Source organism: Gavialis gangeticus, unplaced genomic scaffold (assembly GCF_001723915.1).
Source record: "Gavialis gangeticus isolate Ggan-Ray unplaced genomic scaffold, GavGan_comp1, whole genome shotgun sequence".
NCBI lineage: Eukaryota > Metazoa > Chordata > Crocodylia > Gavialidae > Gavialis > Gavialis gangeticus.
Window position 1 is genome coordinate 160,660,675 of NW_017728992.1, and position 12,936 is coordinate 160,673,610.

The 12,936-nt window shown below is 40.3% G+C and overlaps 1 protein-coding gene and 1 long non-coding RNA gene across 5 annotated transcripts in view; one reads left to right on the forward strand and one right to left on the reverse strand.

The window, feature by feature from the left end:
• The window catches only part of VPS13B (vacuolar protein sorting 13 homolog B), a 1,046,600-nt gene that overhangs the window by 631,137 nt on the left and 402,527 nt on the right, over positions 1-12,936 (forward strand). The gene's annotated exons all lie outside the window — the stretch shown is intronic.
• The window catches only part of LOC109305086, a 49,928-nt gene that overhangs the window by 28,291 nt on the left and 8,701 nt on the right, over positions 1-12,936 (reverse strand). Inside the window, exon 2 of the long non-coding RNA XR_002099554.1 lies at positions 2,928-3,034. This is a non-coding gene — a long non-coding RNA (uncharacterized LOC109305086). The remainder of the gene's footprint in view (positions 1-2,927; positions 3,035-12,936) is intronic.

Below are 12,936 nucleotides of genomic sequence, written 5' to 3' on the forward strand. Positions count from 1 at the left end.
ACCTTACATTTATCAATATTGAATGTCATCAGGTTTGTATCTGCCCACTTACTAAGTCAGCCTGGATCACTAGCGTGTCCTCAGGTGTGGACGCTGTGCCTCAAACTTTAGTGTCATCGGCGAACTTAGCCAGTCCACTTCTGACACCAATGTCCACATCATTGATAAAGATGTTAAAAAGAACTGGTCCAAGGACAGAGCCTTGGGGGATGCCACTGGTCACGGAGTGCCATGATGATTCGCTACCATTGACCACTACTCTGTGGGTTTGACCTTGGAGCCAATTACCCAGCCATCAGACTGTGGTGAAGCCAAGGCCACAGTTGGCCAATTTTTCCATGAGGAGGTCATGGGACACCAGATCAAAAGCTTTTTTAAAGTCCAGATATATGACGTCAATCTCTTCTCTGTTGTCCAGGTGATATGTCACCTGGTCATAGAAGGAGATGAGATTGGTCAGGCAAGACCTACCCATGATAAACCCATGCTGGCTCAGGATGTTGCCTTCGGCCAGCTTATCCAGAAGGGTCTCCTTGATAATTTTCTCCAGAATCTTACTGGAGATTGAGGTCAAGATGATTGGCCTGTAATTCCCGGGATCTACTTTCTGCCTTTTCTTGAAGATGGGTACCACGTTGGCCTTCTTCCAGTCTACAGGTACTTCACCTGAGCGCCACGAACTTTCAAATATTTTTGCCAATGGTTGGACTATGACACCTGCCAAGTCCTTGAGTACTCTAGGGTGTAATCTGTCAGGACCAGCTGACTTGAAGGTGCCTAGCCTTTCAAGGTGATCCTTTAATAGATCAACATTGATGCTGGGTATAAATACGCTCTCACCCTGGCCATCCCTCGTCTTGCTAGGCCGCGTGGTCCCATTGGACTGATGAAAGACCAACACCACGTACCCATTGAGCAAATTGGCCTTTTCCTGAGAGTCGGTTATCAGCTGTCCTGTTTGGTTCAGCAGGGGTCCAATGTTACCCTTGCTTCTTTTCCAACTCCCTACGTATCTGAAAAAGGACTTTTTGTTGTTTTTGATGTGTGTAGCCAGATGGAGCTCGGTTGCAGCCTTGGCTTTCCTGATCCGCTGCCTGCAGACCAATGCTGAGTACTCCTCCTTGGTGGTACTTTCAGCCTTCTATCCTTTGTAAGTATCTCTTTTGAGGCATAGGAGATCCTCAAGTTCCCTGCTGAACCAAGGGGGTTGCTGCAGGCTTTTGCTACCCTTCCTTCGAGATGGGATGGCCATCCCTTGTGCTGTCAGGATCACTCCCTTGAGGAGCAACCACTCCTCTTGGACTCCTCTGCGTGTCCCTTAGGACCTTGACACTGAGCCTCCTGAGCTTGTCAAAGTCACCTTTCCTGAAGTCAAGGACTTCTGTATTGCTGACTGATTTGCCAGCTTTGTGATGGATAGTAAAGGTGATCATCTCATGGTCACTGTCACCCAGCTTTCCATCGATTCTTAGGTCACTGACTAGATCGTCCCCTTTGGCCAGTACTACGTCTAGCAACGCTTTACTTCTCGTCATCCCGTAAACTTCTCGGGTCAGGTAGAGCTCATCCACGCACGTGAGGAAGCTTTGCGACTGATCAGATTTGGCTGAATGCTCTTCCCATGAGATGTCCAGGTAGTTAAAGTCTCCCGTGGCAACTATGCACCGAGAGCATGCCACCTCAGCCAGTTCCCTGGCAAATTCCTGGTCCAGCTCATGTTTCTGGTTAGGAGGTCTGTAGTAGACTCCTACCAGGATGTCCCCTGTGCCACGTTCCCCACGTATTTTAACCCAGAGAGACTCCAGTCATCCTTCCTGGGTGCCAGTGTCAATTTGGAGGGACATGTAGCTGTCCTTGACATAGAGGGCTACACCCCCAGCCCTTCTATCTTCATGATCACGCCTGTACAGGGTATGCATCACACTGCATACAGTGCAAGTCTGAGAGCAATCAAATAGATGCCCCATGCACCACTGGTCCAAAATTGACCAGAGCAGCCACTGTATACAATGTAGTTCTGGATCAGCCAGAGCAGGCACCATGGACACTGGTTCCAGTATGCACGAGGGGGATGGTTCATGAGGCTGATCCACCCTGCAGAGCTGGCCCCACACTATTCATCCAGCTCGTGGGCCAGTCCCGCACCACTCATCCAGCTCACAGGGCCAGATGTATTTGATGCCCCTGATGTAGAGAAGTTGGAGAGAATCCAAAGGTGAGTGACAAAGTTGATAAAGGGTTTGGAAAACAAGATGTACAAGGAAAGGTTGAAAGAACTGGGTACATTTAGTTTAGAGAAAAGAAAATTAAGAGGGGTGGAAGGGGACATGATAGCAGTTTTCAAATACTTGGAGGGCTGCCATGAAGGGAAGGTAGTATAAATGTTTTGCTTTGTGGCAGAGAACAGGAAACAAAACAATGGCTTTAAACTGCAGCAACACAAATTTAGGTTAAATCCTAGCAAAAACTTCCTACTCAAAACAGCAGAACAATGGTTCTGAAGGGAAGCTTGTGCAATCTTGTTAATTGGAGGTTTTTATGAATACGATGATACTTGAGGTCTCTCACAACTCAGTAATTCAAAGAATGTTGAGCCTGTCTGGTAGTTTCAGGTTGAGATGTTTCCCCTTAACAATGACTCCAAAAGCAAGTGAAAAATATTGCAATTGATTGATTGAATTTTTTTTTAAAGGATTTCATCTCATTTTGGGGGATGGAGGGTGGGTCTGACTTATGATGTGTTAATAGAATTTGCAATACTGTCACAATCTTGGGACTCAAGCATGGTAGTGGTTTTAGTATGTTTCCCCAGGTATTTATATTTAATACCTTTTGTTGGAATTTATTAGATACAGCATTAAGCATGGTGATCACAACTCCATTACATGAAAACAAGAGCAAATAATTTAGATATACTTCACAATTACCTGTCAAATAAGAACTGAAATGTATTGATAGATGTAAAGCATCTGTCCTCTGTAAAGGCATCCAAGAGCACCAGGTCTAGACAGTCACCTTCCATCTGCAAAATGATCTGGAGAAAATAAAACAACATCTCTTGAAATGGAGCCAGTTCCCCGGAGCAACAGGCTTTCCTTCTGTCACTTCTCTAGCCCTTTCCTTTGTTCCCTAATAAATGTATTAACATGAAGGTTAAATTAATTTATTAAAATACTTCATAGAAGCAGGACTAACAAGATACCTGATCTTTTACCTTAACAACTTTTCTTTGCCATTCCTTCTCTGTGTGTCTGTTTCACTCCTTTTTTGATTATAAATTGCTTGTACTAGGGAAGTGTGCTTTCCAGTGCGTATATACATGGGTGCTAGTTTTAGGGCACTTGAACCCAATTTGAGTCTTTGGGTGTTGACACATGTATATTTGGAAGCTTTTCCAAAGGGGAACATTGGCAAAGAGCAGCAGCTATTATGTTCTAATTGTTATGTGTGAATGAACTGAGAACGAGTCAAATGTAGCAAAAGCACTCCAATTGTAGCACTGTTTCATCCTAGATTAAAGTTGGAGTGGTTTTACTACATATCAGTCATTTTCAGCTCATTCACACATAACAATTAGAATGTAAAAGCTGCTGCACTTTTGAAATGTTCCCCTTTTGAAAGAGTTCCAAATGTATGTGTGTTCCTATCCTCTGAGTACTACCACATTTGTTAACTAAAAGAACCAAGCAAAAAAAGAAAACAGTATTTGAGAGAGCACTTCCCTTCCCCCTGGGTGTTCATTATTAATAGTGATCATATTGGCTGGTCTGAACCATCATAATAGGCCTGAGCTTGGAGCTCTGTGTAGTAATGCCTTCTCAGAGGAGGCAGTCAGACAGAACTGTGCCTTCAAGACACTTTTACAGAATCCAGCATTCTGGTTTCTCCAGCTGATGGGTAGCAAGAATGGAGCTCAGGCTCTGCCTATTCCATCCATTGCACACCTACTTATGGTAGAGCAGTGGTAAATATATACCCTTTCCAGCTGGTTTCGTAGGTGGGGCTTGTTGTCTAGCAAAGTTACAAAAGACCAGGGTATACTCTAGTCCTAAATCAGAAGTAAGGACCCATTGTACAAGATGCTATAAAGCCAATCCTTGAATCAATAGAGTAAAATAATTTGAGGTTTTATAAATGTTTTGTGTTGCTACATTATTTGACTCTTGGAGGTTTTCCCTATTCTTGGAGGTTTTTAAGACCTGGCTAGACAAAGCCCTGGCTAGGATGATCTAGTTGGGGATGGTTCTACTTTGAGCAGGGAGTTAGACTAAGATGACTTCCTGAGGTCCCTTCCAACCCTAATTTTCTGTAATTCTAAGCCATTGGACATTTAGGGCACTTGGGTCAATAAGGTTCACTGGATCTTTGAGCTAGGGACAGAAATTACACATAAACTGGTTTAAGTGATCAGAAACTGGTTTAAACCTGTAACAGAACAGGTTGAATGTAGTATCAGACTTAACTGATTTGGGTCAAACCAGTTTATGGAATTTCTGTCCCAGACCCCATTCTGGTTTAAGTTAAATCAGGGTCCCGCAACATCCCAGCATGCTTTTGAACCCTGGGCTGGGCTGGGCTGGGCTGTCTGCTGCAGAGAGCAGGGCAGGCCCCATCCCTCTCCTCCCTAGCCAAAGCACTGTCACTGCTCTGGCTGGCTGAGAAGGGGGTAGGGGACTGCAGGCACAGTCTGCCTGACTTCCCCCTGCCTCCCCCCCGCGACTCACTGCTCAAACAAGGATCCCCCGTCCCTCCCACAGCACGGACCCTAGCCTGCATCTGGTCACAGTCACACCGCCCCCATGCTAGCTAATGCTGAGAGATGTCTGTGTGTGTCTCCAATTTCACTGAGACAAAGGCAGACAGAACAGTGTCCACTCAGGGCTCTTTGGAGCCAATCAACAGGTCAGCTGATAATGTCCCTCCATTCCTTCCCTGGAAAATGCTGTTTAAGAAGAGCTTGAATTAATGAGAGAGACTTTTGTTTTCTTGATGGGCTGATAAAATTTGTGTTATCAGCTCCCTGCTGGCTTGTTTGCTGTCAGTTTGCTGTAGACAGTATGAAGAAGCAGGGAGAGGGAGTAAAAATCTCAGTATCATCAAGTATCATCAGTGTGCATGAACTCCACACAAGCGGTCCTTCTTCCCCACTCCACTTTGCCTCAGAGTGCTAGCCAGGGGTGGGGGCTGGCAACTCTCCCATCCCTTGAGCAGTGAGCTGGGAAAAGCCTGGCAAGAGCTGTTTCCCCCTCCTCCTCCAGGCACACCCCAGCTGGGGACTGCAGGCAAGGTATCAGAGTGGTATCAGATAGTCTTGCCAGGGCCTGGCCACACCCTCCCCCCTCAGCTCAGCAGTATGGAAGGGAAACGAGGGCTCACTCTAGCACCTCCCTGTCTTCTAGCCTGAGCCAGGCATGTTCCTGCATTTCTTGATTCAAAAGTGAATGTCTATTCACTTGCAAATTGGTTCAGGCTCTGCAGGGTAGACTAACTTGCAAAGATTGAATCAATTCAGGCTCAGACTTTTTGAATATCTGTCCCTAGCCCTAATTGCTCAGTGGGACTTCTAATCCATTCACTATCCATTCTACAGTCCCACTATTTTCAGTCTAAGATTCTCCTTCCTGCTTTATACAGTGCTGAGTAGTCCAGATCCCCCAGCTCCAAGGCCGGTTCCAATAGATGAATGTAGATTAGGGTTTTCAAAACAATAAAAACCCGTATGTAAAAAGTCCCGTAGTCAAGAATAGCTCCATAAAATTTGATAATTTTTCTTAAAACCTTATTAACACTTTCTTCCTTTATTAATGGAATATCCCATACACAATCTTTTTTTCATTTTCTGCATTCCCTTTTTTCTCATTTATTCAGTATAAATAATAGTAAAACAATAATGTCTTGTTCTTAGATTAAATATCTCCTATATATTTTTGTTTCAAAGAGTTTGTAAATGGTTTTTGTAGCAGTCATGCTGTGACTATAATTAGTTAACAGAATTCCTTTCATTAAAAAGCAATAATATTTAAGTTTTATCTGTCTTTTCTGATAGCGTTTATGTAAAGGAAAGAAATAGATGGGTTTCTGATGCAAAATAAATACATAGCCAAAAAGCCATATGGAAATATATTCTTGCTTTCAAATGTAGTTTAGAGAATGAAAAACATTCTAAAGTTTTCCAACAAGCACCTAGATTTTGAACTATATATTCTTCATCTATATTTTATTGATCATTTTTCATACTGCTGTGGGTGATAATGAATGATATTTGGGAATCTTACCTGTAACTTGTCGATATGCAGACTTCTGTTTTCTGCAACTTCCTGATGAGCTGTAGCGTCACCCTTGTAATCTCTTATTTGTCAGTTTTTAAAATCAGTTAATATATCTGAATTCATTATTTTTAATGGTTTGGTATTTGAATACCTGCGTATATTCCACAGAATGCAACCACAACACAAAGGTTCTCATATAAAGCCCCTCATCTTATTTTTCCTTGAGTTCCAATGTTTGGAATATTTAATTGAAAATTTTGTGTAGGCAAACAAAGAATTTGTCAAAGTCTAAAAGAGCATAGAAAAACAAACTGTAACACTGCTGGTGATTGAATGCTGAAATAAACAATTTTAAAATATATAGAAAGGGTTGTTAGCTAATTGATAAATTGAACAGATATACTGCAAGATAGTAAAAAAAGCAAAGCTGTGCTGCCACAGATTCCAGATTCCCAATTCTTAAGCAATAAAAGTTATGTACAAAAATTAATTTTAGACAATCATTTGTTATTTGAAGGAATTTACATGATTTGCAGAGTTAAAGTAATTTAAATAAATGAGAGAGAGCTGTTTGTAGTCTTAAATTACTAAAATGGATACTTTTTCCTTTTTTTCCCCTGTAGTTTCCTAATTGTAAGCAGCTTCAGAATTCATACATAAATGTTTTCTGTTGAGATTTTCTTTTAAAGAAATTTCTTTCATAATTTAAATTTCAATTGTAATAGCCCACATTTTCAGTTTACAAAGCCTACAAATATGCCTGCTTTTTACAAGTGAAATTAATTACTTATATTTTTAAATCCAGTGAGGTATCAGGATTAGGTAATTTAAATCAAGACAATTTAAAAATATACATTTTTAATACAAAACCCTATTTTTTATTTTCTACAAAGATTAACAAATACTCCATATAAAGTTGTTTTGGAGAAACCAATGTTGCTCTGCTTTTTTGGATCGTTCGTATATCTTCTATACCAACCATTCTATTTCAACCATTTGTCCAATAAAACATTCAGAAATATGGGATAGTATTATATAGAAGCATGGTTCCTTATTAGCAATGTCATTTATGAGACTATTGTAACAGGTATTAATATGAAAACCTCCATGATAGTTAATGATAAAATTCAGTTAAAACTGCTCATTTTATTTCAAACAGATTGTTAATTAATGCTAAATGCTGTTCAAAATTACTGAATGTGTATTATCAATGTCTCCTTGTATATTCTTTTTAAATAAAAATGAATGAAATATAAAATTTAAATAATAAAGCTAGAATTTTAAAAAGTGAGTTTCTGTCCTCCCATTGTGGCTGGAGAAAGTAAAAGAAATTCCAGAAAATGAAACACACACACACACACACACACACACACACACACACACACACACACACACACACACACACAGAGCCTTTCTGTCTTTTTGTTTTTTGGTGGGGGAGAAGGAAGGGAGTGGTAGGAGGAGATTGACATGTATGCCCTTTCTATCTGTTATTATTAAGCAGCTGAGTCTGTAGTCTTGATCTGAGGATTTTGCTAAAATTCTAAATCTTCTAGCATAAGAAGATGTCTACTGTGTTTTACAGTATCCAGGTTCTAGCCATATTGGTCTAGAGTAAAAAACAATCAGGACCCATAGTAATTGCAAGCTTTCAGGCACAAACACCCTTCATCAGGCATTGGAGAAAAGATTGTAGAAGTCCTCCCCAAACTTATACAATCTTTTCTCCAATGCCTGATGAAGTTTGTTTGTGCCTGAAAGCTTGCAATTAAAGAATTTTTTTTACAAAAATCTTGTTGGTCTAATAAAAGATATCATTACTACGAGTCCTGACGGCCTTTTACTGTGTTTTAAGAGATGTAGCAGAACCCCAGAGAACAGACGCTAAAATGGTGTTATGTCATGATGTCTCCCCAGTCTTTGGCAGCTCAGGTGTAAATGAAACATTAATTTGCTCAGAATTGCTGTATCATTGTGTTTTGCACCCCAGCCCTATCTTCTAAGTGTCACTCTACCCAGATGTGTAGGAAGGTCATTAGAAGACAGCTTGATGCTACCTTCTACATTGTCTGTACCAAAGTAGTCCTCCCACAGGTGAATAATAGGGATTTTAGAGGCCCTCAACACCACTGTGGCCTTTTTACTTGCTAGTAAATCCTAATGTTTAATGTAAAATCTGTACTCTAATGTTTATTATACCAATAATATTTTTGGTATGATCCCTCCTGCAAAGATTTTCAACTTCAATGTATTGGCATTATGGCTATTTTTTGGACCCGGTGGTAATTGCTCTTTGAAAAAACGCCTATGTTTGTTGTTTAAAAGCAGTCAGCTTGTATGATCTAGAACCAGCTATTTTAAAAAGTAGCTGTTAAAGGTGTCTGTCCAAAATTTGCTTCCTTTGTCCCTTATTTACCCTCATATTTGAATTCTTTAAAGCTTCAGATCTTTCATTCAAAGGAAGTAGAAGCAAAATACAGATTAGTTTGAAACTGCAAATGAGAACATTCTGATTGCTCTTACTATCAGTCAGCACATCTACATGTGCACTTTACTGTGGAGTAGACTAATTAGCTCCACAGTAAAGTGTCACCATCTACACATGTGCAGGTGTAGACACTGCACCTGGGAGCAGTTTACTGTGGCTCGAACTGCTCCACTGTCTATTGCTTCACCTTTATTTCATGCACAGATACATCCATCGAAACATTTATATATAGTTTGTACTAGTATAGCATAACAACATACATTATTGATTAATCATGCTGTGATGCCGTCTCCCAATCATGGTTATTAAGTACCCAATTTTTTATTAATATTTTGTATTAAAATAAACCCATGGGTCAGATATAAATCCACAAAAACATAGTGACTGTTAATTAAGGCTTCCATAAGATCCTTACCTTTCTGCCTTTTGACTATATATTGTAGATTATTTTCTATAAAAAGGCCTCTCAACTACGGGTGATCTTACCTACCATATGTTCTTCAAAGCCAAGACAAAATTAAAGATGTTTGGCAGTATGAACTCAGAGGTTCCTTGCTTTTCTGATTTTTATTTCTGCCTCTAATACTATTTTAACACAGTTAGTTAGTATTTGATATATGGTGTATATAAAGTTTGACACATGCATTTCATATAACTTCAATTTTGAAATCTATAATATTTTATGATGCTGCATTGGGAAGGGGGATATGATTTGTTTTGTATGTACAGCGTATGAGGTGCTGTTTAACATAATTACATTTTTTCCATTTCCTGACCAAAAAAACTGCAGTTTTACTATAGTGAACCCAATTAAAATAAAAATCAAAGGATTATTTAAGCTATGATAGGTTTTATTTTAATCTGTTTAAACTTTTTATTTTACATACTGAAATACTCAGTATTTAAATTGTTGTCTTGATATATGTTAACCCTTAGAAGAATACATGCTTATTCTTGATGTACTCTTCTGAGTAGATTTTTCCAGTTCTCTTCCTCTCCTCAGTGTAACTCCTGCCTCTTTCTCCACTTTTGCTACAAAACTTCTTCAGCCACATATAGCAAAAACAAAACACAACAAAAAATAAAATCTCCTGTCTTTACCTGTACTTAATAAGGAGTGAAACAACCTACTCAGCAACTAGTTATATGAAACTCCTCGTCCCCTTTGCCTTGTCACTACCTTGCCTCTGAAAATACACTTTGTGTTCTATGCCATTTCTTCCATACCACAGCTCCTGATACACTGTTATTCAGTGGATGAGACTTAAAAAGACACAGGAGATGCTAAAGGGGTTCATGGAAGAGAAGTCTTTTCTACCCATGGGTCCATTTCCTCTGCCAGTCATGTTCTATAGGGGTACAAAATGTTGCAGTGCTTCTATGTTGCTTTTATGGCTGATACTGCCTAGACCAGTGGTTCTCAACCTATTTGCCATAATGGGCCACACTTGCAGCTCTCAATGTGTTATGGGGACTGCACCCACACAATTTACTTCCTATGTATCCATTTAAAAATTTTTAACAGGACGTCACATGGGCTGCAACAGTGTGTTGATTGGGCCGCGTGTAGCCTGTGGGCCATGGGTTGAGAACCACTGGCCTAGACCCTCTCTTCTGTCTCCATCATTGGTGATAAAGGTAGATATTTTGAAAGGCACCTAATCCCATAAACTCCTTTAAAAATCCCAGCCTAATTCCTCGCTTATGCTCTTTCCCACATCTTTCACCATAAATTGTTTTGCCAGTTCCAAAATACGTCTCCAATGGTTTGGAACTACTCAGCATCACTGGGGTCCTGAGTCTTTAATGGTCTGTGCTTTTCTGTTGCTGCTGAGAGCTGACTTCAGGGACCTCTAATACCTTCTCATAAGTTTAAGAATTCCATTGCAGGCACCAGGTTTGTTGTTCCTGAAAAGAGAAAATTTATAGGGGTGTATGGTTCCCAAAGTCCTTTCTCTGCAGTGTCTTGCTTTCTGCATCCTCTTGCTGCTGGCTGTAGATGCTGATAACAATACTGTAAGTTCCAGTCTTTTGGACCATTAGTGTGTAGAATATTGTGGGGGGGTTTTATAAGGGAGAGAGTCATTCATTGGCTCATGGGAATTAACTTCTTTTTTAATGTTGAAATAGAACAGTACGACTATAGAAGTGACTTGCATTTAATAAACTCCTGTTGGGGGCATAGTTTACTTTCCACAAAATATTTCACTGTTTGTCCCCTGGGTTCTTACTGTTGATTTTAAAAATATGTGCTTGATCACTCATTTCAGGATACTTTGCTGTCACATTTAGTTAAAATTGACATCTAAAGGTCTTGGCTGAGGTAAATAATTTACTCTAAAATAATTCAGAAAAGCTTTCAAAAGCTTAGTGTTACCATTTTTATATTAACTGTGTGTGAGTAAATATAATTTCCATCATATTTAGTTTCAACATATCTTTTGTGTGTTGAAAACTTTTTCCAATAGTATATAAAGCAGATCTTTTCTCTTTTGTAGAATTCTTAATTATAACAGGCTCTTAAACTGAATATAATATGAGTGCCATGCTTCTGTTACTGGGAGAACCATACCCTATTTGTAATGAGACATTTGTTAACTTCTGTATACAGCTTGTGGTTCATTCCATAAATATTTGTGGGTTCTCTGATGTCCTTCACAGGGTTTTCTCTATGACAAATTTATACCACAGTACTTTAAGTGCTTTATGAATGGTTGGATTTTTATGTAAAATTGTTTGGTAAAAACTTTCTGTTCTAAACACAAGACTTTTCTCAACATTTCTAATTTAGTTTGTGGCTAGTTAACTGAATGAAAATAATTATATTTAATTTTCTATTTATATAGAATTTGCTTCTAATGAAACAGCCATACCATAGGCTAAAAAGGAGCACAAACGAATTAATGTGTATCTTGGTATCAGTCAAAGCTCCAACAGCAAAATATATTTTATTGTAAGTATATTCAACATTTTGTTGTAGGTTTTTTGAGTTCCTCAGCTTGGTCGCACTGAATTTCAAAAGACAGTTGAGCACATAACTCCTGCATGTTTGAAAATTCCACACTTGAATAGTGTTGTTAAAGCTCAGCTGTTGTTCTCTATACTGGTATTTAATTGTATTGGTGATATAGCCGCTTACAGCATCTTAGAATATTAGTAAAGATATACTGCGGTGTTTTAGTGCATTTCATGGATTTTTTTAATACATAAATAGCACATTTCAGGCTTAGAAAGCAAGATAAATGTTTTAAAGACTAAGAAAGAGGTATCAACCTTCTCTGCCCTCAGGAGCCAGATGAGTAGCTTGGGGCTGTTCTGTGTGCCAGATCAGACTTGCAGATTTTCTCCTTTCTCGCCTTTCCCTCTTCCTCCCCCAGCATACCCGATCCGGCAGGTGCTCTAACCAGTCTGGGACCCATGCAGCATGGATCCCAGACTGGCTAGAATCAGAGCCACATGCGGCACAGTTTGACAAGAGTGGTCACCATGCTGCATGAAGTGGCCATCCTGGCTGGACTACCCTACAGTCCTGGCTGGCCCGCTAAACCAAGCAGCACCCACAAGTACAGCCCAGCTTAGACTGATGAGTGGAACATATACACAGGTAAGCAACAGGGGCCAGGGCAATGCTGAGATTAGGGGGCCAGTGCACATCCTCAGGAAGCCTCAAATTCCTCTACACAAACGCTCGTAGTATGGGAAACAAGCAAGAGGAACTTACCCTCCTGCTAGCTGACACCAACCCAGACATAGTGGGGCTCACTGAAACGTGGTGGGACCCAACACATGACTGGGCGATGAATATCAAGGGCTATAAGCTGTACAGGAGGGACAGGGCAGGGAAGAAAAGCGGGGGTGTGGTGCTCTACATTAAGGAGGAATACACATCCTCATCAGTTAGCACAGAATCAGAGGAGAGGCACACTGAAGTGCTCTGGATTAGAATACAAGGCAGTCGAGGGGAAAGAGACTTAACAGTGGGGGTCTACTACAGACCGCCCAACCAAGGGGAAGAGCTAGACCAGGAATTCTCAAGTCAGCTCACGGAGGTAGTTAGGTCAAAGGACGTGGTCATCATGGGTGACCTGAACTTTCCAGACATCTGCTGGGAAGAGCAGTCAGCCAGGTCTGACCACTCACGTAGGTTCCTAGCCCAAATGCAGGACGTCCATCTAACCC